The following is a 17,018-nucleotide window of genomic DNA, read 5'->3' on the forward strand; positions in this document are numbered from 1 at the left end:
CGCTTCTTCTCTCTTCGTGCTCTAAAACAAGCTTACACTTGATATTTCATATATTTTTTCAATCTCTTATAATATGAATAAATATATAATGAGCGAAAAAAAAAAAGAATACGAAACATGTTGCGTGAAATTTTACTCCCTTAACACTTCTTACTTAACAAAAAAAAAAAAAATATAATAATAATAATTAGTTCTAAGTCCCATGAGGCAAAATAAGAGGGTCCTCCCTTACTTTATTTTATATTCATGGGTTCCGACACCTACGATTGTAACTCATCAAGAAAATATTTTGAAGCAAGAAACATTCTCCACGCAGAGTTTGTAATTGGCATTACTCTTCGCAATTTGCTCGATCCATGGATTGTGACTTGTAACCCTACTCACATGTTGTGTTTTCCTTGTCAACTGGTCCTCCATGGATGGAATATGAACACTTGGCACTTACAATATGTTTGAAAGATTAGAATAAAAGTGTTGCTTAATTAGTAGCCTACTTCTCTGACCACATTCTCCACATGCCAAGTCAACAGAAAATGAGTCGGCTCCCACCGTTTTTATCTTCTTTCTTCTGCTCATATATCAAACTACAAACCCAGATCATGTGTTTGATATTCTTAGTTGTGATTGTAAATTTCATAGGTTTTTAACTGAAAAGTTTGAGCTTTTTTCACTTTTTATATTTTGTATAAGCTTCAGTGGCGTTCTAGGATTTATACAGCAAACTTAATTTAATGAGATAAAATTTTATTGTTGTTTTCGTTATATTTTGTACCAACTAGCAACAATATTTGATGTTCATATTGGATGTGATTGTGCAGAATTACAATAATTATATATAGTTTAGTTCTAACTAGTTAGATACTTTTTTTTATTTTTTATTCAAGTGATATTCAATTCAAATTTAAAAAATTTGCATGCATTTCGCCATTTCTTACCGCTTCCTTTTCTATCTATCTCCTTGTATATCTTTGTACATGCAGAAACGAGCGTATATCATTTTGTTTGATCGGGCCTTGAGTATGTCTTTGACAGAGAGCTAGCTAGAGAGGAATATGAAGCGGGTGTAGCTAAGAAGGGTTAGGGAAAGGCTGAACCCTTCAAGCTAGCAAAGGATACTTGATTGCATCACTGCAATTTGTTATTCAATATTGTGGACAAGCCAACCGTCCATATTAAAACTCCGACGAGGGTCAGGCAAGACAACTTGCTATCACCCCCTCTTGTCGGCACCTTTTATCGTCCGACGGTGCTGTAATTTTTATGCTCGTGATTTTTTATCGTGGGGAATTTAATTCTGTTAACCATAATTAAGCACACAAAATGGTAAGCGTGTGGATGGTTATTAGGTCTTTCCCCTAATAACCTAAAGCTTTTTCTATGGACTCCTGTGTCGTGTGTGGGGGTTATTAGGTCTTTGGCCTGGTCTACAAGTTCTACAACAAAAAGTTGGAAAAAGAGTTTGAATTAGGTGGCTGAAGGAAACTGGGGTGTAATATAAAAATTGACTACCACTGCTAGTACTCGGGTCTTTTGCCTATATTTAGAATATGAAATAGGGAGTTTTAACGAAAAGCTTACTGTACTGTTCATTTTAACGAAAAATTATATTTTTACACTAAAAAGTCAATCATGGTACTATTCACTTTACTCTTTAATTTGTCCTTATCATTAAAACTCAAAGTTTTCAAGTCATTTTCATTAGTTTTCCTTATGAAATATGGATAATAGCTCAAAGTTAAAAGAGAAATGCTAATTAGACTCTCTTAAAAGTGAGACTAATCACGAATTATTTCACACTTCACAGTTTAAGGTTAATTATTGTGGCAACATTATAAAATATTATGTTTCAATATGGTAGTAGAGGTCAGAGAGTCTAAAAAGTTTCATTTTTTAAAATCTCCTTAGTTAGCATTTCTCTTTTTTAACTTTGGGCTAGAAAAATAAACCATATGAAAGGCAAAAGACCTGAGTAGTAGGTTTCCTTTAGTCACATAATTCAAACTTCTTTCCAACTTTTTGTTGTAGAACTTAAAAGACCAGGGCAAAGACCTAATAAGCACCTACACACATGACATGGGAGTCCATAGAAAATAAGGGCATCAATAGTTGCACATATTGCGGTATGAATGATTTAATAGTAAAAAGAACAAACTAGCGAGGGAGTGTGTTGGACCTGTTGTAGCAGAGAATACTATGTTTGTTTTGACCCTATTTGAATCAAAAGGCACAACGACCCTTTTGCTTTATTATATTTTGGTCCCTATGTAGTTGCCACTTTTTTCTCCACGTTGTAGGGGAATGTTTTGTTTTGATATGTAAAGCACTTTGTTTAGGGGACGGGCTTCTGGGTGCAACAATCCTTTTTTCTTTGGATGAGGTTTGATGCCTCGCACACAATTATCGACGAAGAGCTAATCTTGCTTAATATTTCTGTACAAAAAAAAAAAAGCACTTTGTTTGATTAATCTAATTCTAATTCGATCCCTTTTTTCTTGACACAAGGATAAGGTTGGTTTAACCTTAATTTATTTATAGTCATTGATAGTTTACAACTAATGAACCGTTTGAGACTACTTCTAAAAGTAGTAAAATAGCTTTCTGACAGCAGAAAGTGTTTATATCTACGTTTAAAAGTCTTAGAAGTGTTTTTGGCTAATAGAAGTGATTTTTGGTTGAAGAAGCACTTGCCAAATGCTTCCACCTTCAAGTATACTCTTTCATGAAACATTTAAATTTTTAATAGAAAAACTTAACGTGTTTATATTAAAAGTACTTCTAGTTGTGCTTACGAGCATAAGCATTTCAAAGCAATTATTATTTTGATCGTAAAGTTGGATGTGGTTCTCGTTGAAGATGGAAAAGAAAAAAGGTACTTTTCTTTTCTAAGTTTATAACCATGCACTGGGGGCCTTTGCAGTTCATTGCACGCATTAGCTTCTTGAAGATGGATAGAGAAAGCAAGGGATATGATACCTAATAAAGGTGATTTTCCTTGGAAAGTTTGACAAGTTGTTAGTTTGATCATGATTTCTTCAAGAGATTTGCCAGTAGGGTCCTAAACTGATTGAAAAGTCACGAACTAGCTTGGCAGTTTTGACTATCCCAGCTAAGAGCATCAAATGCAGATTTAACACAATGTAATATGCATACCAGAACCAAACCAGACTTGTTACTACCTTTAAATTGGCAGGCCAGGCCTTTTAATTGGGTCCCTAATTAAACAGTTTTCACATAGATGTCAAATGACTCTTCAAATATGTGAAAATTGTACTACGCTTGTAGTATGATCGATGACATGTAATTACATGTAAGAAGCTGAATATTTTTCTTTATTACATTGGAATGAATCAAACGCTATACTTACCATAATCCTAACTCATTGTCCCCACCTTTTCCTCACCACTTGACCTAACCTAAGAGCGAGAGCATTAAGAAGCCAAATATTGTTCTTCCAGATAGCATAGCTGTGTTAATAAGCTCGTGCTTGTGAAAATTAGTTATGGTATCCATCTTCAATATATGTATTGCATGCCTTGCAAGTGAAAGAGAAAAGGGTTCGTAACAATCGTGTGTATATATTATTTATATATAAATATGTAGATTTACAAAAAAAAAAAAGGATATGATCGACGGCCAGATAATACACTCACGATATATTAATTCAGTTCAGTCGTAATTAAATTATGGAAGTACTTTGCATGAGCTGCCCTTCTTCTTTGCTTTCGCCTCCAGCTTGTTCTAACATCTGATGACGAGGATATAAGACCTGCAAGTCGATATCACTGTCGCCGCTGACATAGACTACTCGAAAAATGTCGTACTTAATCTCAATCGAGACGCTTTCGAGATAGGGCGACAATGCTTTTCTTTGGTCGGAATTTAGAATCCATGAGTAGCAATATTGCAGAGACTTCCACACGAAGAGAGAAGCAGTTCTTTGCCCCGTTTGGCATTTCAAACAAACACCGGCTGTCGCGCCTTGCATCCTTTGAAAACCGGACTTGAACAACGCTAAGCATGCGTAAGAGATGTTGTTTATGTCACCACCGTTGATGAGGGCAGTGCTTAGTGATACCGTGTCACCTCTTCGAAATTTCGCTGCAGAAGAACCGTCTCTCGATTCTCCAGCATACGCGTCGAAGAATGAGTGATCGACTAAGATAGCCATGTTTGATATATTCGCTAACATTGAGAGCTGCATGGGAACATTAAACCTCCAATAAAGGGTTCTGCAATTGGATCTGTAAATTTGTTTTATTTTTTTTTTTGTATTTGATAAAGCATGGGTAGTTTTAACCTCAGGTTCAGTACTTGACACATCATTTATATACAAAGGTGACCACATGCTAATAAGACTCCGTGCTTTGTCAGGATTACGGATTGTAAGCAATTTTATCCTTACTTTGCAAAAAGATTGTTTCTACGACTCGACCCCTTAACTTTTCAGTCACAAAGAACAGTCTTTGCGAGCTAAGAAAGTACATATCAATTATTGTAATCTTTGTTTCGAAAAATATGGAGGTTTAGAAAGTTTAGTTCAAGGGAAGGAGCTTAATTTCTGGAGGAGGCTTGTGCCATATAGTGGAAATCAAGCACCGTTGTGGCCCTCCTCATCCGGATTCAAGACTCCCCCACCCCCTCAAAACCTCCTAGCTATTGACAAAAAAAGAGAGCTTAATTTCTGTTTCGATGAGATAAGGAATAAAATGAAAATAAAAAGAAAGGAAAGGAGAGAATATATAGGAGCAAGAAGTGAATAATTAACAGGAATTAGACTTACAAGCCTTGCTGTCAATGAATCTTGTTTTCACATGATCTCTTCAGCCACGCTCCAAACCATATGAACTGATGATCAAGAAGAAAGAACAACCCGATTAATTAAGATCGAATTATCGCTATAAATATAAGCAAGTATTTTATATTTAAAATATATACGTACCATATTTCCATGGATGCTCTGCAAGATGGAACTTTGAACACAACCAAGAGACTCGGTGCACAAAGAGAATTGCTTGAGAGCATTAAGAAGGTCATCGACCAACACAATTGTTGGTTTGAACACAAGGATGCTTATGTCTAAATTTTTACTGTTGAAAGGCACAAAGCATGCCATTTCTAATCTCCTCTTTTTTTTTTTTTCTCTGTAAGCTTATTTTCTGTTTGGTTTGCGAGAAAAACGAAAAGCAGAAAGCTAAGAGGCGACTAGAAAGTAGAAAGCTCGCCGAGAAAGTGTGAGAAAATGTGATGTTAATAAATATGGAGGTGGTTGGAAAGCTTGGAAGAGATATGAAACTTGATCAACGGGGCATCGCAGTCTCTGTTTGGTCTTCTTTGGCTTGTTTTGAAACGGAGATGAGGATGGCTATCAGTAAATAATAACAATAAAATAAAAATAAAAAATAAAAAAAGACTTGGAATTTGGAATTTGGAAGTATATAGCAAACATGCAGTTGTTGGTCTTGTGCATGCTTTGACTATTTCTAGATGATTGTACAAATTAAAATTTTGTGCTCCAAATCTAACATACAAAATAAGATAAAAGATTTGTCACATATTTATATATATATATATATAATAAATCCTTTTTGTAATTAAATGTAGTTCGATCACCACCGTTAATAAAAAGACATGCGTAAGATCTTGTTTATATTAATAATATTATTGAGAAAATAATTGGTAATTTGGTATTGGTGGGTCAACAAATTCCAGGATCTTGTTGTTGGAAGAACTAGTGAGCTTATGTTCTTTCAACAAACTTTATATACTACTGATGCCGTGTTCCTTGACCCAATTCAAGCACAAGTGGCACGTTTTGATTGGGCTAACAAAATGCGTCGTTGCAGGATATTTTAGTGTCCAATCAATTGTTAAATTTTTTTTTTTAGGTATCCATACAATTGTACCACTTATTATTATAATATAGTGCTATTATTCTTTATTTAGAAGGGAAATATTTTAGTTTCGATTCATTATTACTAGTTTATTATAAGATTTAATTCAAAACCCACCAGTATAACGTAAATGATATCATTTATTTAAAAAAATATCAACATATTTATTTTATGATACTTATTGTTACATGTTTTCGGGATATTGAAAAATCGTAAGGCTGTCATAACTTCCGGTAGTCCTTCCATTCCTCCTCCTCCCCCCGTCATCAATGAAAATTTGATTGGTTCGAGAAGTTTGGCAGTCAATGGGTTTGACTGGTCAACTAGAAGATTTAATTTGAAATGATCAAAGATTCAAAACCACCATCAATACTTCGTAGTAAATTAAGAAGAAAAAGGAGATGTCAATTGCCTGCCAAGGACAATTCTCTACGGTCCAGATTCCTGAAAGCCCTTGCTTCCGGTACTACTACTCCTGCTTTGAGAAAAATCAAACAAGTTTTAACGAAAAACTATCGGTATTGTTTATTTTTATAAAAATTTACAATTTTATATTAAAAAGTCAATCTTGATACTATTTATTTTACTCTTTATTTTGTCTTTATCGTTAAAACATAAAGTTTTCAAACCTTTTTTATTTGTTTTTTAAAAAACCAATGGGAAAATGAATCATCTCTGGATCTTTTCCACCAAATCCTACCAATCAACAAATCCAGACTTTTGAAATTTGATCCAACTGTTAAAAATAGGAGGCCTTTTACAAGTGATAATAATTTTAGCAGTTGGATCAAATTTTAAGGGCCCAAATTTGTTGATTGGTAGGATTTAGTGGAAGGGATCCAGAGAGGATCCCTTTCCAACTAATGACATTGAAAATAAATCATTTGGCTCGAGTTTCAAAACCTAAACCAAACGAGAAGACTTTCATACAATGAATCTCACGTCAATTACACGTTGTCATGCGAGAAAGTTAAAACGCATAATAATGCGGAAGTGACTTGAATTATTACATGCTAGCACCCAGTAGTAGCTAGGTTTGTTATTCAATTATATAAGATATGCTCTAACATCACACTGTTTTAACGTAAAAATACAAATTTGGTGAGCGTAAATTTTCCATCTTCCGTCGAAGTAAAGTGTCCTAAAATCCTTGTAAGATTGTTTTACCTCTTCAGAGACACCGGTTGATACAATCAACAAATATGGACTTCAAGAATATCACATGCATCTGCTTTCCTCCCATCAACATGGGGATGAAAACTGTGTATGGTGTATTCATTTTAACACACAACAACATTAACCTGCACCTAAAACATAACAAAGAATGAGCGTTTTTGTGTATCTTCCAATTCTATTAATCCATTAGTTCCAAAGATTTTAACGTTGTTCAGTTCGAATCCCACTATCCTGTGTTCTCTCATTTCAACTCACTTGTAGACTCGAAGATTCACAAATTCACAAATTCCCCGACTAAACAAAATAGTTAAAAGATTGCGCTTGCACCTTATCATAGGTCTATGGACACTCTCAAACCATCATGCGCAAGCTGCACTTGAATCCCTTCCCTATTTGAAAACAACAGAAAAGTTGAAAGCATAAGTTTCTTTAAGTAACGATATTTCTAACCTGTACAGAAAGTGAATTACAAAAGTAGTACCATAGCTCAATTTAGTCTTAACTCTAAGGCTAGAAGATTAATGCCACAGAACCCTGGGACTGTTATCCAATTTAATAAAGGAATTCGATCAAAATTCTTACCTCTCAGACCATTCCATAAGAAACTTATTGTCTACGTGGTGATCAAACTGATGAGTCATTCCAATAAAAGGGTTTTTTTTGGACAAATCCTCTTCACAGCTTCAAGAGTCTGCAAAACATTATAGTTCGTTGCCATGAACATTTGGCTATAAGAAATGCACATATTTTTTTGTGTATAAAACCAACCTGTGGGAGGCAAAGGTGAACATTATGGGATCTGGTCTGCGATGAAACAAAAGGAAAAGCAGATTATAAAGAATATGCCTTAATAATAACAGGAAACACAAGATGAGCGAACAGACTTTCTGCTGACCCTGTATAGTGTGTCCAAGATAAGAAGATCCAACTGTCCAGCTCCATCTTTTGAAATAACTGCAATATTCAAACGTATGGTTTTTTCAAATAAAAATAAGAGACGCAGAGAATGCTTTATAAATGACATGGAAGATCAAGAATTACAAACTTACAAGTGACAAAAACAACGATGAAACCAGTAAGGTGGCATGTTCAAAAGATGAGATGTCTTGAGAAGGCGTTTTATGCCAAGAACTGATTTTTCCTACTACAGGATAAGAAAGTTTCTACACAATGCTTCTCCATAAGGAACAATCTCCAAACAGATTCACCTAAAAAATAAAATTTCTTATAAAAGGTGACAGACGGTCATCCTTCCCACTGCATAAGTTTCCAATTTCATTGACAAAGTATAATCTAAATGGAAATGATAAAATGTCAGAGAGTATAATCTCCTCTGCAAAGGGTCTTCCCAGTGCTTTGGTGGTGAATTCAAGAGTGCAACGGTGAAAACCAACTCAGCTAATAGGAAGGTGTTCTAAGAAGGCAATCTAAAAAATCTCATCATCAAATAATCTAACAAAGCTAATCACAATTGAGCCCCATCATTTGGGAAATTATTTCTACCTATAAAATTCCTAACTAAGTAAACAGAAATAACACTCTAAGATGTTCACAAAATGCACTGAAAGTACAGGAAATATCCATAAAGTACAAGGACCTAGGCTCACCATGTTCTGTGCTTGCAGGAAAGCGTGAAACATCAGATATATAAGCTATTCTACATCTTCCCCATGCATTACCTACATATGAGGAATAGCAGTAAGAAACTCGGAAGAATTACAAGGAATAGGATATTCGTATCATGACTTACAGACTAAGAAAGGTTTGATGAGCGTAACTGGCAAAGGAACAAATTGTAGGCCTGACGCAAGAAACGGTGTTTCAATACTCTCCTCAATTATCCTCCAGTCAAGATGTGCTACCCGTCTCACTTCTTGTCCTTCAGCAAGTTTTTTCTTAACCAAGTAAGGAAATTTCACTGCAATGCTATTCAAAGGTACAGCAGGCACGACAAGTTGCGTTATACATAAACTGAAAGACACAAAAAATCAGATATAATGCCTAGAGTAATTTCATTTAACTATTTCCTCACCAATGACATCCACAGTTACATTTTTACTTATGCAAATCCTAGGTTTTAAGTCTATAATGTAAGCAGACTAAGGATTTATTTCTATCAAATGAGATGGAGCAACAATATACAAAGAGCACGTCAGAATCATACGGTCACAAGTATTGCACTAATTGCAACAGTATCCAGATCACGCAAAAAAGCAAACACACTTTGCTTTTGGACCAAACGATTTAACAATTAACAGAACAGTATCCAACTTCAACCCAAAATATAGTACCTCTCCATGGCATAATGACTTAGGTAGATGGGAGTAGGATCAATGTCATTTGTGGGACTAAATGGTTGAACGGCACGTATATCATCCAGACCAAGAACTGCATCAGCATGTTCATGAGTCAAAATAATCTGCAGTTGACGAAGAATAGCTCTGCAGGCGACGTATTGCACCTGCAACACACAAATCACTCAAATGCTGATTTTCCACCCACTTTCCTTCACTTTCTCGGGAAACAAACAAGCAGATAATGGAAGATCTAAGGCTCAATTTTACCGGTTATTAGGGTTTTAGTCCGGGGGGATGGAGAGCGCCTGAGCGCAGACGTTGCAAGGATCGGAGGGCAGGATCAGGCACATTGCGTTGGGGACGGCGCTCGAGCACCCGGTGCCGAGGAAGACCAGCCCCGATCGACCGCCGTGGTGGTTCTCGGCCGCCATTGGGGTCTCCTAAGGGTTTCAGTCTTTGTGAGGTTGAGAGAGAGAGAGAGAGAGAGAGGGAGGGAGGGAGGGAGGGAGGGAGGGAGGGAGGGAGGGAGGGAGAGCGAGAGACGTAGTGTAGAAGAGAATGAAGAACAGAATGGAAATATTTGGAGACGACAAGGCCCGGGAAATGTTGGCGGTTTTGTCGGTTGGGCATTTGTCTACGTGGCCGGAATCTATTGGTTCCTAGGTTGTTAGAAAAATATGACTGGAATAATTAATTTCTCAGTAGTAAGGTTTAGTGTTATCTCTACTAATTAATAAAACACTCATTGTTAATCAAAATCCTATAAAATTATCAGTTTAACCATCTAATTAAAACAGAACATGAATATGATATATGGGGCATAAATGTAATTTCACACAACCAAATTTTACTATTTTTTTTTTCAAAACCTCACTTACTTGTAATCTTAACATATCTTAAATAAATAAATAAATAAACTTTCCACCCCCACATTCTCTGTCACTTTCTTCCTCTCTCCTTGTATTTCAAAAACAAAAATAAAAAAAGTTCTCATACTTTGTGTATGCCCAAATGCTAGTTTAATTTAATTTTTTGCCAAAACATAAGGTATTCGGCGCTCTGAAGGGTAAGACTAATTCTCATCTAGCCACAGTCAAATGACCCGGCTCTTTTTAATTCTTTCAACTAGAAAGTCACACTTGTTTTTGTGGGCTTCGCGTCTCGAACTCAAGATCGGAGAGCAAATCTAACTTAAAATTCTACTGCAATTCTATTAGACCACTTGCCGTCGTTTTTATTTAGTTTTAGTATGAGCGGAGCTTTTAGATTCAATTTTTATGATGGTGGGTTCGATAATTATTATTATTGAAGGAGATTAAGAGATTGTAATCTTAAATACTACAACAAAAATCACAAATAACGTGGTGTAGGTTGAGATTAGTGGGCTCAAAACAAAACGGATGTTGTTGCAGACGGGCCTGGGTTGAGAATATTACACAATATCAATACGCCGTCGTCTCTGCCGTCCCGCCGTTTTAACTTTTCTTCGTCCTGTCTCTTCAGTTAACACAAACACCCAAATGAAACACATTTTCTAGTCGCATTCAGGCTTTCAGTGACCAAATCTTTCGTATCAGATTGTTTCCGTTCATTTTCTTCACATTTCAGTGCTTCTGCAGCAACTGAAATGCTCTGTACTCGTGGCCGTTGCGTTAGAACTGTTGGAACTCTCGTCGGACCTCATAACTCCACCGGGAAAGCACTTGCCTGTGAGCCCACCAGCCATTCTTCTGAGCACCCATTAACCTCTTCCGAACTCGCTACATTCTTCTCATCGTTTTCCTCAAGAAACTCCAACCCAGGTTCTGATTTAAGCTCTGAATTCAAAGCTCGTTCTTTTGACGATGATGGTTTTGATGATTCGAATAATGGGTATGATAGAGAAAGGAAAATGGGTTCTGAAATTTTGGGGTATTTGAGTTTCTTGGGAGGTAGGAAGAGTGATTGTGAGAGTGATGACAGCAAAAAGTTTGGTATTTTTTTATGACATTGAAAGGTCTGGTGGTGGAGAAGAAGAGGGTAGTGATGATAGTGATGATGGGAATTTAACGGTGTTGGATTCGTCGAGTCGGGTTCACGAGAAAGGCGAAAACTTTGGGAGTGTTGAAGGAGATGAAGAGGAATTTAGGCACCCATTGGCGAGAGAGGTTTGTAGGTTGATTGAGTTTAGGTCAGGTTGGAACCCTAAGCTTGAAGGGGAATTAAAGAACTTGTTAAGAAGCTTGAAGCCGAGGCAAGTAGTTTGCGCCGTGTTGAAGTCTCAGAGTGATGAGAGAGCTGCTTTGAAGTTTTTCTATTGGGCTGATAGGCAGTGGTTGTGTACTATGCAATGCTTGAGGTGCTTAGCAAGACTAAGTTGTGTCAAGGTGCTAAGAGGGTTCTCTGGCTCATGGCACGCTGGGAATTGAGCGTAGCCCTGAGGCTTTTGGTTATGTGATGGTGTCGTATAGCAGGGCGGGCAAGTTGAGGCATGCATTGCGTGTGTTGACGTTGATGCAGAAAGCCGGGGTTGAGCTTGATGTGTCAATGTCCAACACTGCGATTCGTGTTTTGGTGATGGGGAATAAGTTGGAGAAGGCTTTGAGAGTGTTGGAAAGGATGCAACTTATTGGGATTACACCAAACGTTGTCACTTATAATTGCTTGACAAAGGGGTATTGTGATGTGCATCGTATTGTGGATGCATTGGAGCTGATTGATGAAATGCCGAAAAGTCGTTGCGCGCCGTATAAAGTTAGTTACTATGCTGTGATGGGTTCTCCTTTGTAAGGAGAAGAGGGTCAAAGAAGTGAGGGATTTGATGGAGAAAATGATCTAGGACGGTGAATTATTACCAGACCAGGTCACTTATAATAATATTGTCCATATGCTTTCTAAGCATGGTTATGGAGACGAGGCTCTTGAGTTTTTAAGGGAAGCTGAAGAGAGGGGATATCGGTTTGATAAGGTTGGGTATAGTGCAATAGTTCATTCATTCTGTAAGGACGGGATTGACAAGGCAAAAGAAATTGTGAATGAAATGTTCTAAAAAGGTTGCACTCCGGATGTTGTAACATACACTGCTGTTCTTGATTGGTATTGCCGACTGGGGAAGGTGGATCAAGCTAAAAAGATGCTTCAACACATGTACAAGCATGGTTGCAGGCCAAATACCATCTCTTATACAGCCCTATTAAATGGGCTTTGTCGTAGTCAGAACTCATTAGAGGCAAGAGAGATGATGAGCAAGAGCAAGGAAGAATGGTGGACTCTGAATGCCATCACTTATAGTGTTGTGATGCATGGTCTCCGGAGGGAAGGGAAATTGGTTGAGGCCTGTGATATCGTCAGAGAGATGGTTAATAAGGGTTTTTTCCCTAACCCAGTTGAAATTAATTTACTAATTCAGTCTCTCTGCGAGAAGGGAAGATAAATGGGGCTAAACGTTTCATGGAGGAATGTCTAAGCAAGGGATGTGCTGTTAAGGTTGTAAATTTTACAACTGTGATTCATGGATATTGTCAAAAGGATGACTTGGACACTGCTTTGTCGTTGCTTGATGACATGTATCTCAGCAACAAACACCCAGACACGGTCACTTATACAACAGTGATCAATGCGTTGGGAAATAATGGTCGAATACAAGAGGCAACCGAACTTATGAAGAAGATGCTGAGTAAAGGGTTGGATCCGACTCCAGTAACATACAGGACAATCATCCACTGGTATTGTCAAATGCGTAGGGTGGACGAGTTATTGCAATTATTGGAGAAGATGTTCTTAAGGCAAAATTGCAAAACAGCATATAATCAAGTGATTGAGAAGCTTTGTAGTTTTAGGAACATTGAGGAGGCTGATAAACTGGTGGGTAAGGTGTTGAGAACGGCTTCAAGAGTTGATGCCAAGACATGCCATTCTCTTATGGATGGTTATTTGAGAAAAGGGAATCCTCTGTCAGCATATAAAGTGGCTTGTTGAATGTTCAATCGGAACCTTATTCCTGATTTAAAGTTATGTGAGAAGGTGACCAAGAGACTGATATTAGACGGAAACTCCAAAGAGGCTGACAACCTAATGTTACGTTTTGTTGAGCGTGGATGCATATCAAACCAACATCAGGAACATTTGCAAAGCTAATGAAAACTGTTCTGAGATCAGACTGCAAAAAGTATCGTTTCTATCCATACATCATCATCTGCTGCTAATATTCTGTCTTGAAGGGCCTTAATACGGTAAGGCCTTCTTTTCTTTATTGATTTCTCAATCGTATTTTGTCTCCACATTTTCCTAGTGTTCTTCTCTATTTGGATAAAGTGAACTTATAAAGTAGATTCATGAAATGTACATGTGATAGGTTTGTTTTGATACATATACTGTCTTCTTTGTGTATTCTATCAGTTTTACTTATATTTGGTTGCAGACGAGCAGGGAACAATTATCTTCATTTGAAAATTGTTTAGATGGACATTGGCCTAGCAAAATTTATTTGGCTTCTATAAAATTTCCTCTTAAGTACTATTATTTTTATACACATGATAGAATGTGTCCAGGCAAAGGGGGATTGGGGTTTAAGGAAAGGATAGTTGTAACGCCTTTTGAGTAGTCAATCCGTTGGACCCAAAACGTAGGTCTCTTTACAGAATAAAAACCAACAGAGATGTTGGCAAATATGAAATAAAGAATCTGGCCTTGGATAGGGAAGCCGTTTACTTGACCCCGGTGAACTAGTGATGAGAGCTGTATTTACTAACCATAGAGCCTCTATGTAATATAGATCTCTTGACATGTTTTACAGTATATAGTATAGCATGTTGACAATGTAGCCCTAGCCAAGTAACTAGAATATGTGGTTTCTACCCTTTGAGTTGGCTATTACACAAAATTCATACTTTACCACAAACGTTTTGTTTTCCCTTCTTGTATTCAGAATGAAGGAAGCTGACATAATGCATGTTAAAAAGGGTGTGATCAGCTGCAGTGAGCCAGAGATTCGGCTCGTATTAGAGTTTTTAATCTGTAATTAATTCCTTGTGCCATTTGAAATGCCAAGAACTAATCCTGGCTATTGTTCCTTTAATACTGTCATTTCTTGTCACTATTTAATCTGCTTGCTGCAGCTGATTGGTGGTTCTGAATTTCCTGCAGCTAGGTATTTATAGTGGCTTTAGAACTCGTTAGTTCTTTTATTAACATCAAGTATGCAATTCCTTTTTTCTTGCAGACCTCTGTTTCAAAGGCATCAGGATGAGGATGTCTACACTTCATTGAGCCTGACTGTTGATTCCAAGACCTTGGTACTGCTTTGGGGTGCATGCTTGACAGAACCAGCTGTGCCTTCGTACAGAGCTTAGAGGTTTGCTTTCAGACATGCTTTTGTGAGCTTTCGGTTAATGGTTTCATACAAGGATTTATTTCACACCAGCTGTGCCTTCGTACAGAGGTCAGAGGTTTGCTTTCAGAGTCGTGCTTTTGTGAGCTTTTGGTGAATGGCTTCATATGAGTGTTTAATCTACTTTGAACAACTTCGAGCACCTAGCAAGTTGAAACTACAAGTTTGACAGGTGTAGGCCTAGTCGCTTGAATTATTATCAATTAGCACAAAAAAATAATAATGAAAAAGCGGAAGGAAAAAGGAAATAAAAGCATGGTTTTGCTGGTGAATGCTTAGGAAGTATCCCTTGGGGAATGCCTCTTCCAGACGCAATCCATGTGACAACTTTTGATTTTGTCTCCTCCATTATTGGTCAGATGAAAGCCAAAATGTATGGACTTCAATGTTTTGAGTACTGCAGTTCCTCTCGCTAAGTAGTTTGGAAATAAAGGAAACTTATGCAGTTAAAAGTTGATGCAGATCTTTTTCCAGTGCATGGAATATGAGATTCCACAGGAAATGGAGCCACAATTTCTTTCAATGGTGCACTCGTAAGAGCTGATTACCAGAGATTCAGCGATACGGGACTTAATTTTGAAGAGGGATCCGTTGCTTTTCCTGTCTCAATCAAGCAAAAGGGCTTCCCCGTTGCAACAAAAATATGGTTTGTTCTTTCCTGTGACCCATCAAATGCTTATCAACATTCAGTGCTACTTTGTTGTGGGGCTTCACTTTTGCATTATTTGAAGAGATAAAAGGGGTGTCTTTGTGTTTAAAGCCACCGTATGGAGCCTTCTAAAATGTCTCCTTCATCGGGGAGAACCCATTCGCAGCCAAAGATTCTGCTGTTGCAATGCATAAACAGCTTTAGTATCTCATTCATCTCTGTGAGCAATCTTTGTTTACCCCTGGTGTATGTTGCTAAATTTCTGTAGCATTACTATGTTGATTAGTGCATTATTTGAGGCACCTGATGAAACATGTGGAACTTAAACACTTGCTTGGCGTCTAGTTTCTGCCGACGTCGACTCCTGCCATGTAAAATATCTAAGACTGAGTGAGCCCTTTCGTCTTGGAAGTATGCCTGTCTTTTGGATTCTGCTGTGAAACGTTTCTGGTCTTTACTGTATATCGTCCCTTGAATACTGCTTGCATTGGGGAACAAGTTTGAATATACTGCTACAAAAAGTCCATATGTTCCGTGCATATTGCATGAAATTAATCAGAGCATAGCTTTTGTTTTTTTTTCCATTTTTCCAACGTAACTCTAGCTTCGCTTCTTTGTCGTCTTCTTCCTTTTTCTCGAGATGTTTCTCTTGAGTTGATGAAGTTACTTATGACATTTCATATTTGTCGGGACTTTAAGATAACTCCTACAGTACACTGGTGCATTGTAAAATTTTCATAGCAAGATTGACGAGCATACGCGTGATCCAGCTGATTTGAGCAACATAGCCAGTTGTTTACAATGAGCACTGGGACAATTAAGGGGCACATGATTGTACCTCCAATATTAAAATGGATTGAAGGTGGCCATTCAAAGGACCTCAGATGATTGTACCTCGCCATATGGGATATACCCGTTTATGTGTCTTCTCACTCCTCGCGAGATGACACACAGAAAGTTATACATCTCTGTTGCAGGCAAGTTCCACTGCATTAAGAGATACTAAAAAACCAATTTGTTTCCTTTTTGACTGCCATCAATCACTTCATCAAGTTACTGAGATGATTGTACCTCGTGAGACGGAATATACCATTTACATGTCTTCTCGCTTCTGGCGAGACGACACAAAGAAGGGTATATATCTTGGTTGCAGGCAAGTTCCTCTGCATTCAAAGATGCTAACCAAATAACCAATTTGTTTCCTTTTTCGCTGCCATCTCATCAGGGCATGTTGCCTAACCCCACCATACATCAACTGCCGTATGGCAGCTCCATAACCCTTTGTCTCTGGGATATGTCCAGGACCACATCACAAAAACAGCAGACAAAGTCCGTGGTTTGAGTAAGGTGGAGTATTCTTTTGAGTTTGTGATCACGAAATATTAATTTATTTATGTTCATTATTTTATTTTTCTAACATAGATACATTAAATTTATCTAAATTATCAGTAAAAATATTCAAATTTAAGTGCAAAAGACGAAACACAATATTTTTTTAAAAATAAAATCCAACTGATTTTGTGATTGGGGAAGAGCACCAAAAGAATTTCTTAGTTAAGAATTAGCAAGAGCGTATAAGTGGATATTGTGGAGTTTTTTTCTTTCTCCAATTGAGTGCGAGAGTTGTAAAATTTTCT

The 17,018-nt window shown here is 37.3% G+C and overlaps 1 long non-coding RNA gene and 2 pseudogenes across 2 annotated transcripts; 1 reads left to right on the forward strand and 2 right to left on the reverse strand.

Moving 5' to 3' along the window:
• Positions 1-3,106: 3,106 nt before the first annotated feature.
• On the reverse strand, positions 3,107-5,473 carry LOC103966084. 2 transcript variants are annotated; one of them, XR_007257747.1, is made up of 4 exons: positions 4,940-5,467; positions 4,781-4,845; positions 3,651-4,195; positions 3,107-3,532 (listed from the first exon to the last, which is right to left on the reverse strand). It is a non-coding gene; the product is annotated as an uncharacterized LOC103966084 (long non-coding RNA). The 2 variants fall into 2 exon arrangements; XR_007257746.1 differs by having other exon boundaries at positions 3,107-4,195; positions 4,940-5,473.
• Positions 5,474-6,860: 1,387 nt separating this feature from the next.
• LOC125476447 lies at positions 6,861-9,795 on the reverse strand (annotated as a pseudogene).
• Positions 9,796-10,900: 1,105 nt separating this feature from the next.
• Positions 10,901-15,962, forward strand: LOC125476346 (annotated as a pseudogene).
• Positions 15,963-17,018: the final 1,056 nt, after the last annotated feature.

The sequence above is a fragment of a genome, unplaced genomic scaffold (assembly GCF_019419815.1).
Source record: "Pyrus x bretschneideri cultivar Hongxiangsu unplaced genomic scaffold, Pyrus_bretschneideri_v1 Contig19, whole genome shotgun sequence".
Taxonomy (NCBI): domain Eukaryota; kingdom Viridiplantae; phylum Streptophyta; class Magnoliopsida; order Rosales; family Rosaceae; genus Pyrus; species Pyrus x bretschneideri.